At 39.9% G+C, this 12,101-nt stretch overlaps 1 protein-coding gene across 1 annotated transcript in view; it reads left to right on the top strand.

Annotated features, from left to right (window-relative positions):
• Positions 1-12,101, top strand: part of RHOH (ras homolog family member H) — an 83,139-nt gene that overhangs the window by 58,746 nt on the left and 12,292 nt on the right. The window contains exon 3 of the transcript XR_013484219.1: positions 1,840-2,017. The gene's annotated coding sequence lies outside the window, so the exon portion shown is untranslated. The remainder of the gene's footprint in view (positions 1-1,839; positions 2,018-12,101) is intronic.

Genomic DNA, 12,101 nt, shown 5'->3' with positions numbered 1-12,101 from the left:
AAAGAGAGAGACAGGGAGGGAGAGAGGGAGAGACAGAGAGATGGGGAGGGAGGGAGAGGGAGGGAGGGGAGAGAGAGAGAGAGAGAGAGAGAGAGAGAGAGAGAGAGAGAGAGACAGAGACAGAGACAGAGAGAGACAGAGAGAGAGAGACAGAGAGAGACAGAGAGAGAGAGAGAGAAGTTTGGTTCTGATAACAAAGCTAGTGGCTCTTGTTGGAAGTATCTAGTAGGTTGATGGGAGGTTCCCCAAGGCTACTTTAAACTCCTTATACAAAGATAATAATAGCCAACATTTATATAGAACCTACTATGTGCCAGCCACTGTGCTAAGTGCTTTACAACATTATCTCATTTGATCCTCATCACAACCTGCAAAGGAGGTGTTATTATCATCCCCATTTTACAGTTGAGAAAACTGAGGCAAACAGAGGTCAATGACTTGTAGGAAGTGTCTGAGGCCAGATCTGAACTCAGATCTTCTTGACTCCAGGCCCCAGTGCTCCATCTCTTTCAGCCTTAGTTTCTCAGTAGGACCTGGGTTCAAATCCCATTTCTACTACTTCCTGTGTGTGTGAGACCTTGAGCAAATCGCTTTACATCTCTGAGCCTCAGTTTCTTCATCTGTAAAGTGAGAGGTTTGGACTAGATACCCACTAGCTTCCAGCTCCCAGCTTATGATCCTATGATCCTGTTCATGATACAGGCATGGACATGAGGGTAAGGGAAGAGGCATTCAGGGCAGAGAATACAACAGATTCATGGTTGCTGGTGGGGAAAGTTCACACATGGATTCAGTTACCAGAGAGACAAAGATGCAGGTGTATCTCAGACTGTAAAGCGGTATCACTAGACCTCAGGTACTATGCTCTTAGGGCCACAAAAGGAGGTTAATAATCCTACAAAAGAAAAAAAAAAAAAGAAAAAAAAGTAGGGGCAGTGAGCTGGCGCAGTGGATAGATCACTGGCCCTGGAGTCAGCAGGAACTGAGTTTAAATCCGGTCTCAGACGCCTGACACTTACTAGCTGTGTGACCCTGGGCAAGTTACTTAACCCTCATTGCCTCACTAAAAAGAAAAAAAGAAAAGAAAAGAAAAGAAAAGAATAATCCCACAAGAGGCTACCCATCTGGATGTTATACATTCAAGTTACCCTAGGCTTTCTTCAGATTTCTAACTCAGTTTGGAAATACCAGAATTTTGCTCCTCTCACAACAGAGGAGGATCTCTACTCAGAGATGCAGATGAGGGTCTGGGACTTTATGGGGAGGGATGAGGTCTCTAGCAGGCCTGGTCGCCTGGTTCTTCATGGATAGGGACATGGAAGAAACTGGTTGAGATATTTAAAGAGAGCACTGTGGAAGAGTGGGCAGGATTATATTGGGACATGCTTGGGGTAGGGTTAAAGAGGAAGGAAATGAAACAACATGAGTAGGGGACTGGAAACAATTTTCTTCTTAATGGCTGGTGATTAATTATGATAGATATAAGGAAAGAAATAATAAGAGGCATAGGGTAATAGTAGTGGCAAAAGGACAGTGAAACTCATAGTCCAGGGGTGTTATAGAGGAAGCTGGGTCTGTCAAACTGAGTGGTTGATGAAGGAGAGTGGGACATTGATGATGATCCATTCCCTCCCTCCAACCCACTCCCAAAGAACTGCATTAAATAGAATTTCCAATGCCCATTGTTTTTAAACATAGGTTGAACAAATAGCAAATTTTTGCACATATTGGATTCTATTTGTGGGTTTCCTGGTCTGTTCTATTGACATGCTTCCTTTTTTTCTTTTTCTCCCTAATATCAAACAATTTTTTATTGCTTTACATGTGATATTCCACAAGGCAAAGGAGCTTGGATCATAACCAATGATCAACTACCCAGCAAAAATGAGCATGATTTTTCAGGGGAAGAGATGGATATTCAACAAAATAGGGGACTTCCAAACCTTCCTAACAGAAAGACCAGAGCTCAAGAGAAAATTTGATCTTCAAATATAAGACTCAAGAGAGACATAAAAAGGTAAATGGGACAGAAAGATACAACATGTTATTAATAAGGGCAAACTTCTAAACCTTCCTGATAAAAAGACCAGAGCTCAACAGAAAATTTGATCTTCAAATATAAGACTCAAGAGATGTTCAGTAAATCCAAAACTACAAACTGCCTTGAGGAGGATCTTCAAGGATGCTGGTAAGACTGGAAAATAGTTTGATTTTTTTAAAAAAAGGTTAATACCAGCATCTTACATTATATACCACACAAATTCCAAATGAGTAATGATTCTAAATATAAAAAATCCACATAAGAAAATAGAAGGAAAGACTTCTCACAACTATAGAGGATGAATTCCTAACCAAATAAAAGATAGAGGTGATCATAAAAGAAAAAAAATGACAATTTTGGTTGCACGAAATTGAAAAGCATTTGCATGAGCAAAATCAAAGCAACTAGGACAAAATTTGGGAATTGAGAAAAATGGCCCGGCATCAAATATCTTTGATAAAAGGTCAATGTCCAAGACATATAGGCAATTAACTCAAATATAGTACCAAGAGCCAATTCTCAAGAGATAAGGAATCATTGGTTACAAAATTAATACCAAATCATTTCATTCCTCAGGACCATCAAGAGATGGTCAAAGGAAATAAAAATAGATAAAACACATTTAAACACTTAATGTATTAAACTTCTATGCAAATACAAACAAGCAAGACAATCTCTGCCCTTAAGGAGTTCACAATCTAATGCAGGAAGATGCAGAAAACGCATAAAAGGATGCTGGAAAAGTGGGGGGAGGCAGAGAAAAAAGCACAACTTCATGATAAATTGATGACAGGGAAGGCTGGGCCCTGGCAAGAGAAGGTCAAAGCTGGCCCATTAAAGCCACTTGGCCAAGGAGCAAAATCCAAGGTTCTAATGGGAGGGAGATGAAGACAATAATCAGGAAAAAGAGTTTGGGAAGAAGAATTACAAATTATTAGAATCATATGAAAGACTTCTCCAAATCATTAATAAGAGAAATACAATCTAAAGCAACTCCGAAGACAGCACATAGTAGGCACCTAATATGCTTATTAATTGATTGATTTTACTTCCTACCATGCAAATTGACAAAGATGACAAAATACCAGATATGGGCAAAATACATCACAGAGACCTGAACATGTGAATGTAATTGCTAGTCTCGCTATCATCATGGAAATAGCTACAGGACCAGAAGCAAGTCTTATGTCCTGTTTCTACCTTTGTCTTTCCTTTGCCTCTCCTTCTAAAGTCTATCCTCTGCCCCTCTTGTACTTTTTGTATTTTCAAATGAGTTTTCATTGACATGTTCTGTTTCTTAAATCATTACAGTTACCCAAGTATCTCTCTCCTACCCCCCTCAGAGAGCCATCCCATATAACAAATAGTATTTTTCAGAAAGGCAGCTAGGTGGTACAATGGATAGAGTGCCAGGAAGACCTAAGTTCAAATCTGGCCTCAGTTCTTCCTAGAATCTCAGTTAGGTGGTATAGTGGATAGAACACTGGCCCTGGAGTCAGGAGGACCTGAATTCAAATCCAGCCTCAGATACTTGACACTAGCTGTGTGATCCTGGTCAAGTCACTTAACCCCAATTGCCTTGGGGGAAAAAAAAGAACCTCAGTTTTAAGGAGGACATCCAGGTTAGCCATATTCTTTATTCCTCTTCAGCCTTCTCTGGACTTTCCTGGACTTCCTCTACAATGTCTTTTTTTAAATTCCTTTTCAGCTCTCTTTTATGTATTATCTTCTCCCACTAGAATTTCAGCTCCTTGAGGGCAGGGATTGTCCTGCTTATATTTGTGTTCCCAGTGTTTAGCACTGTACCTGGTATATAATAAGTGCTTAATAAATACTTGTTGACACATATACATCTATAATACACACATGTACATATACATAATCCAATCCTCATTTTCAACCAATTCAGCTGTGCTTTTAGTGTATTTTTCTTTGTTATTTTTCCTCCCAGGATATCATTCATTTTTTGGTATATTGTATGAATATCTTAAGAGGAAATAAATAACCTTTTGCATAATTTCCATTTGTCGAAAGCAAATGGAAAACATATGGATTTCCTTATATATAAACCCATATACCTTCACAAATAGAATCTGACAAATCAACCCACTTGCTGTTTTTTCCCCTTCATTATGCCCCTCCCCATACACTATAGTCCAAACAAATAGGGATAGAGTTTAATAGAAGGGATTCTATTTCCCTATAGTGAATTGGTCAAGATAAGCTTGAGAATCAAGCCACATCAAAAGGGGAAACTACTGCATTGAAAGTTGTTTGCAGAACCTGTGAGTCACCGAGTGCCTGGGTTTCCACACAGCATCTTTTATAAGTTATGGGGCAGTTAATACTTTCCATTCAATAAAGCAGCTATTATCCGTTTCTCAGGTATGTGTTAGATCAAGTCTCCATGACATGATGTCACGTTCACCACTATCATCACCATTTCATCAGAAGCAAATCTCTTTAAATTCAAATTTCTTTAATCAAATCTTTTAAAAATTGTGTCTGACACTCCTTTACAGAGTAAAACTTAGCTCATGACAAATATTCTGTTCAAAACTTTTCAGCTGAACTCCCTCCTTTGAGATTCAGGGAAACTTGGGCTTGAATGAGAGCAGCTGAGTGAAGGAGATAGCAAGAAATTCTCTGAGCAGATGAGGTAGATTAAAAATGAAGCGGTTACGAAGCCCAGATCATGTCAGCACAAGCCATTCATTGATAGGATTTAGGGCTGGAAAAGGACATTAGAGATCATTTTAGCAGAAACTTCTTGTTTTACAATTAAGAAACTGAGGTTCTGAGAGGTTAGTTAAGCAATGTACCCAAAATCACACAGGTAGTCATACAAGTAGTTGAATCCAGATTCTCTGACTCTGATTCTTTCTACTATTCTACATTGCATCGTGTATTTATTTCATTCTTTCATTCAACAAACATTTATTGATTACTTACTATGCATAAAGGAAGGGGGTAGTTAGCTGGTGCAATGGATAGAGTGCTGGGTCTAGAGTCAGGAAGTCATCTTTGTGAGTTCAAATCTGACCTCAGATACTTCCTAGCTGTGTGACCTTGGGCAAGTCACTTAACCCTGTTTGCCTCAGTTTCCTCATCTATAAAATAAACTGGAGAAGGAAATGGTAAAATGTTCCAGTATCTTTGCCACAAAAACCCCAAAAGGAGTTATGAAGAGTTGGATGTGACTGAAATAACTAAACAACAACAAAGAGTCATATAGCCAGTATTTGTCAGAAGTATGATTTGAAGTCAGGTCTTCCTGACTTATGGGCCTACTCTCTCTTCACAATGCCACAAGCCACATCAGGATGGACAATGGACAATGATTAAGTACAGGCTGAAAAGTCTATTGACCTCTTCACCACTCCCCCATTTGGGGTTTTCTTGGTAAAGATACTAGAGTGGTTCCTGGGATAAGAAATCACTATTTAACAAAAACTGCTGGGAAAACTGGAAAAATGTATGGCAGAAACTGTGCATAGACCAACATCTCACACCATATACCAAAATAAAGTCAAAATGGGTACATGATTTAGATATAATAGGAGAGCAAGGAATAGTTTACCTGTCAGATTTATGGAGAACAGAACATTATGAAACGCAAAATGGATGATGTCAATAGGATGGCATGGTTTCAATCAATTGATCTATAAACATTAAGCACCTACTAAATGCCAGGCACTGTGCTAAACCCTGAGGATACAAAAAGAGGCAAAAGACAATTCCTGCCCTCAAGGAGGTTACAATCTAACAAGAGAATCTAATGGTAATAGTGGAAAATGTGTTAGCTCTTGAGTCAGAGAATTTGGGTTCAAATTCCCATATGTTTGCAATCTGTATGACCTTAGAAAAGTTACTTAACTTTGCTGAGTTTCTCTCTTCATCTGTAAAATGGAGATTAGACTGGCTAGCCTCTGAAGTATCTTTTAGCTCTAGTTTTATAATATATAATACATTTGTTATATAACATAATATATAAAGCATCTATGTGTGTGTGTGTGTGTGTGTGTGTGTGTGTGTGTGTGTGTGTGTGTGTGTGTGTGTAATATATATTATAACATAATGTGTTTTTTCACTTCCAGACTGAGGCAGAAAGGGCATTGTGGGCAGAGGGAATGAAATGAGCAAAGATATAGATGTGGGAAAACATGTTATGTGTTTGGGGTACACATTAACAGCCACATTGTTCGATGACTAACTTTGATAGACTTAGCTCTTCTCAGGAATACAAGGATCTAAGACATCTTCAAAAGACTCATGATGGAAAATGCTATTTACATCCAGAGAAAGAACTATGGAGTTTGAATGCAGATCGAAGCATACTATTTGCTCTTTCTTCTGTTTTGTTCTGTTTCTTCATTCTTATGGTTCCTCCTATTGGTTCTAATTCTTCTTTACAACATGACTAATGTGAAAATATTTTTAATAAGAACATATATGTATAGCCTATATCAGATTATGCGCTGTCTTGGAGAGGAAGGCAGGGAAGGAGGTGGAGAAAATCCAAAACTCAAAAGCTTTTGAAAGTGAATGTTAAAAAATAAAAGAAAATTAATTAATTTAAAAAAAAAAGAAAGCAGGGGAGAGAGAATGGAATTCACCATGTCCCACAGTTTGGCAAATAGACACATCTGGAAAAACAGCAAATTCTGTATTGACAGATTACTCTTCAAGGCACAGGGGGTTTAGTGAGCTATCTTACTGGATGTATCTAGAACTATCTCACTCTATCTTACCACAAGTATCCAAATGCTCATGGTTATAGTCATTTTGGGGAAGTAATACCTTTCTGTCCTTTCTTGCCAATAGCTTATCCCTGGGGACTGTCATCCCTGAGTCCCTCTTCTCTCAAGAGTGAGCAAAATCCTCTCTGTCTCTCCTTCTAGGAAAAACTACAATTCTTACCATTTCGCTTGCCAATAATGGGCTACAGTTGGAAAGTAGCAGAAATAATTTGAAACCCCGAGATACCTGATGTGAACTGGGTTAAATACTGAGGTAGCACAATTGCAGATGATTGACATTTGTCTCAGCCTCAGGTTAGTTGCCTGAAGAAAGAATCATGCTGCCTCTCAGATGGCAGAACTGAAGTGGAAACTATTAAAGATCTCATGTTCTTTTTTTTTTAATTATCTATTTGTTTTGAACATTCATTTTTTTTAAATTTTGAGTTCCAAATTCTGGGCAAGCAATATAAGTTATACATGTGAAATCATGCAAGCCACATGATATCAATTATGCAGGTGAAATAATGCCAAACATTTCCATATTAGACATATTGCAAAAAAAAAAAAGAAAAAGTGAGAAATATAAAGAAGGTGAAAAAGTATGCTTCAGAGCCCATGAATTCTCTCCCTAGAGGTGGATAGCATTTTTTAGTGTGGCTCCTTTGGAATTGTCTTGAACCATTGTCTTGATCAGAGTAGCTAAGTGTTTCACAGTTGATCATTGTTACAATATCACTGTTACTGTGTATAATGTTCTCTTGGTTCTTCTCACTTCACTTTGCATCAGTTCATATAGGACTTCCCAGGTTTTTTTTACTCCATCCTGCTCATCATTTCTTATAGCACAATAGCATTCCAAGATCTCATGTTCTAATGATTTTATTCTAAAAGAAAAGGAGGAAGGTATTTTAGGTAGTTGCCTAGAGGGAAAGGAATAGAACAATCTGAGGCCCTGAGATAAAGACTGCGGGAAGTGGTCAAGAGAGAAAGAAAATAAAAGCATGAAACAGATTAAGAGAGAGAATAAAAGAGGGGCAAGAAAACCACAGCAAATGGTGTTTCCAAGTTTCTAGTATTCCAACCTCTTGATGTTCTCTCTGAAAAGCTGGAGAAGAAACCTTCACTAGACCACAGCAATTGGCAGACGGCACAAGGCAGTTTGGATCCTTTCTCACTTTACTAAAGATTCATAACATTTTAAAAAAATCTTTAGAGATCAGACCCGCCCACCTCTCTCATTTTATAGATTAGGAAACCAAGGCCAACAAGGGGAAGGGACTTGCCTGATGCGGTGGGCCTTTTCCTGGCCCAGACAGGATCTTTTTAGTTAGTTGGTCTTTTAGCCTCCTCTTGCTCTCTCATGAAACTAAGAAGTGTTCATTGTTTGAGTCCAGGTGTGAGATAGCATTCCAGACTTTTGGGCAGCCAGCCACATCCTTGCACCAGCTTGGTGCAGTAAAGATATCAGGTCCAACTCCCTTTCTTTCACACACACACACACACATTCTCCAAGGTCAGCAAAATTCCTTGAGGTAAGAATAGATCTTTGAATAGGGGAGCTGGATTTCTAAAATTAACCCATTACAGGGAGTTGAATTCTGAGCTAAGTTCAGAGACAAAGAACCATGACTTAAACAGTTATAGGACGAAAGGAATTACAGGGCAAAATTAATTAATTATAAATAGGAACAATAAGGAAATGAAACAGAATTGATCTTAATCTTCTCAGAACTGTAGTGTGTATAAGAGGTGATGTGAAAAAAGCCTTACTGGAGCCAAACAGTGGAGGATTTTAAGTACCAGAGGATTTGCCTTTTGTCCTAGCAACTGGAAGCCACCAAAGGTTCTAAAGATGGTGAGTGAATCTGTTCTCAGCTGCCCTCAATATACTGAAGTCTATAGGCCTGGAGAAACCACATCTTAGGTCACTGAATTCGGGGGTGAGATTGCTCATTCGGCTGTCAGCAAAAAAGCACTGACCCTATAGTATCTGAAAACTCGGGATGTTTTGTATTTTGAAGTTGAAGCAGGTAAAGAAGAATGACCTATAAATCTGGTGCTGGTTGGGTTTGCTTTTTGTTGGAAGGTGCTCTGGGGTTAGATATCCTGTGTATACTATAGAAGGGTATAACTTTGTTTTCCCCTGCCTGCGGGAAAAATGGATAGTCCAGTGATCTTCTGACCTCCAGGGATTCAGAGGCCAATCAAGTTCATCAAGGGTGGGAAGAAAGGTGGAAAAACACCATTACAGAGCTGACAGGAGAATCAGTCGCTGGGTGTAGCTTTCTTACAGCATGAATGTGTTAATCTTGCTCACCTCTTTACTCAGATCAAGGCAATACAGCTGTGGGTTTGGACACAGCACCTCACCTTCTCAGCCCAGGCCCCACTCTGGTGGCTAACCTCCATCTCTCTGACACCCTAGAAGGAGGAAGTGGGGAAGACTCCAAGTGCACAGAACTGATGAGTGGGGCCCAAACAGAAAAATTGTAAGAGTTTTGGAGTAGGGTCTGCACAATGGTCAGGGAAGCTGGGAAGCCCACCAGTTGTGTTGGCAGAAGGCTGTATGCTAGGGTGGACTGTGCCATCCTGTAGGTACATGTTCTGTCAAAGCCTTTAAGAGGCTTGGGCACCTGAGGGGACCCTGGCTCCTTCAGGGAGAATATCTTCATCTTTCTTGGCTTAAGAACCAGAAAATATGCTCATTGTCCTAACAAGTGCTATTAGCATCAGACAAGATGGCTGTACCTTTGTTACTTAATGTATTCAATGAGTCAACTCCGGTTTTCTCAGAACAGCCACCAGCTTAATGCAAATCCTGGGATAAATATATAGGATGACAAGATAGTCATAGATCTGGAGTTGGCCAAGGACCTCAGAAGTCATCTGTTTCAGTCCCTTCATTTTATAGATGAACAAATTTAGGCCCATAGAGGGGGAAACAAGGTCATCTAGTCCAACCACCTGGAGTCTAACACCCAAACCAGTACTCTTTCCATTAACCTATGCTGCCCTGCACTGACCATCATCTGAGCTTCAGTTTCCTCTTCTGTAAGTGCTGAATCAAATGATTTCTGAAATCCTTTTTCCCTTTCTGTTGTTTCCGGCTCCAACAACAACAACTTTGGCAACATGCTCCAGAGATCAGAAGAGTCCTCCAGGGGAGAGAGCCCAGGGCCGAGCATCAATAGACCTGGCTTTGCTTAGCTCCAGCCTGGAGCAAGTTATTTCAGTTCTCAGGGTCATGACTTCTTTCAATAAATTTGAGAATATCTGTCCTACCTACACTTGGAGTGACAGCTTCTCTGCCCCACTTTACTTCAGCACTAACTATGGTGTTTAACAGTCCATTAGAAACAGACCACAATGTCTGAGTTTCAAGCCAAAGGCTATCAGAATCAATGTGGCTTCTCTTGGCCTTCAAAAACACCTTAGTCGGTAACTATGCAATGAAAATGTAATTTGACAGCCCTCTGAGCACGTTGTCTGAATAACCTGGGAGAGGAAGTGCCCCGTTTGACTGCACTTCATGTAATGATAAGGTTTGCAGAAACAACTCACTCTAATTCTGGCTTCTGGATTAAACATTAAATGAATGAAAGACGTTTCAGGTTTGCTGACTCCTGAATCATTAAAATGATGTGATTACACACAGTATCTATCACAAACTGAAATTGTGGATTTTCAAGCAAAATTTTCCCCAAGGGCAGTCATTATTCTGGGTACTTGCAAAATAAACAGCTCTTTTCTCTGAGAGGACCCCTCCCTTCCTCACCCTCTGCCCCTCCATTGCATTGCAGAGACTGCTTGGGTGGTATTTGTCCCCATGGAAGGACTCTGACAGGAGGCTATCCAGGGAGATTCCCCCCCCCCGCCAAAAAAAAACCCAAACTGTTTAATGATATCACAGTCATTTCCGGAAACTATCCTCCTTCTCTTACTTCCCTCATGCTTCCAGGAATCAAACACTGTTTTGCAACAGAAAGTTAAAGAAAAACACCCCGTACAGTAAATTTTTCTGACAGTGTATAGAACATTCTGCCTCAGTTGTCCTCATGTCTCTACTAAGAAGACGGGGCTACATTTCACCATTTGTTTTCCAGGAACATTAGTGAGTTTTCCTTATAGTAATCTACCTGTTTACGTCAGTGGAGTCATCATGTACATTATTTGTTTGGGTCTTCTTACTGTCAGTTCATACATATCTCCCTAACAAGACTTTTCAGGATTCCCCAATATCCAGACTAGGGAGTCCCTGTCTGGCCATGCTCTATGCTAATATGTCTCCCTCCCTCAAGATTTTATTGAAAGAGAAAACAGCCAATTTTAAGCAAACTAAGAAAATAACGAGCACTGTAATACAGTCTGTTGTCATGCATTAACATGTAGGGAAAATGAAAAAAAAATTTTAAGTGCCAGAGTAAGACAGATGAGACTATTATGACCATGTCCCAGTAAAGATGCTTTCTGGGTGGGGGAAGTTCACCCAAAAGTGGATGGCAGATTGGTATATTGGGGACAGCATGAATTTCAAGTCATGGGACTTATGTTCAAATCTTGGCTTTCCTACTTACTACCCATGTGAATTTGAAGAAATCATTTACTCTCTCTAGACATCAGTTTCATTATCTATAAAAGGAGAGGACCATGTGTGGCAGTGCACACTGTAATCCTGACTACCCAGAAGTGTGAGACTGGCGAATCTCTCAACCTTGGAGTTCTGAGCTGCAGTGGACTATGTTGATCTGATCATGTTAAATTTGGCATTAATCCTGGTGAGTGCCACCAGGTCGTCTGAAGGAGGGCAAATATCTTGGAAATAGAGCATGTCAAAGCTTCCTTTTCCAATCAGTAGCAAGATTGGGCCTGTGAGTAGCCCCTACGTTTCCAGCCTGGGCAAAATGAATAGACTTAGTCTTTAAAAAAAAAAAAAAGGAGTGAGGTGAGGGAGTTGGACTAGAAATTCAGCACTTCTTAAACTGTGGGCAATGTAGCTGATTGGGGGGGGTCCTCAAAAAATTTGGCAACAGTGAAAAGTTTCTGAACACGCAATGACCAAAAATTAATTAAAAAGTCAAATGCATAATGAATCCAAGGTGTTTCTGGCAGTGCTTGCCTGTGTTACATTGCACAACTTCACCACAGCCTTGATTCTGAACACACAACATGCACACTTTGCACTGTGTATGCCTTCATGCCACACAAGGCCAACAAACACTGCCAGAAACACCCCAGCTCAGATTCGAGACTGTTGTATGTTATCAATTGCAGTGTTTTTACTGCACATACAAAGTTTTCTGTCTTACAGAAACATAATA

Source organism: Phascolarctos cinereus, unplaced genomic scaffold, assembly GCF_003287225.1.
Source record: "Phascolarctos cinereus isolate Bilbo 61053 unplaced genomic scaffold, phaCin_HiC Scaffold_9;HRSCAF=440, whole genome shotgun sequence".
In the NCBI taxonomy this organism is placed as follows: Eukaryota; Metazoa; Chordata; class Mammalia; order Diprotodontia; family Phascolarctidae; genus Phascolarctos; species Phascolarctos cinereus.
This window is presented reverse-complemented; position numbering and strand designations above follow the sequence as displayed.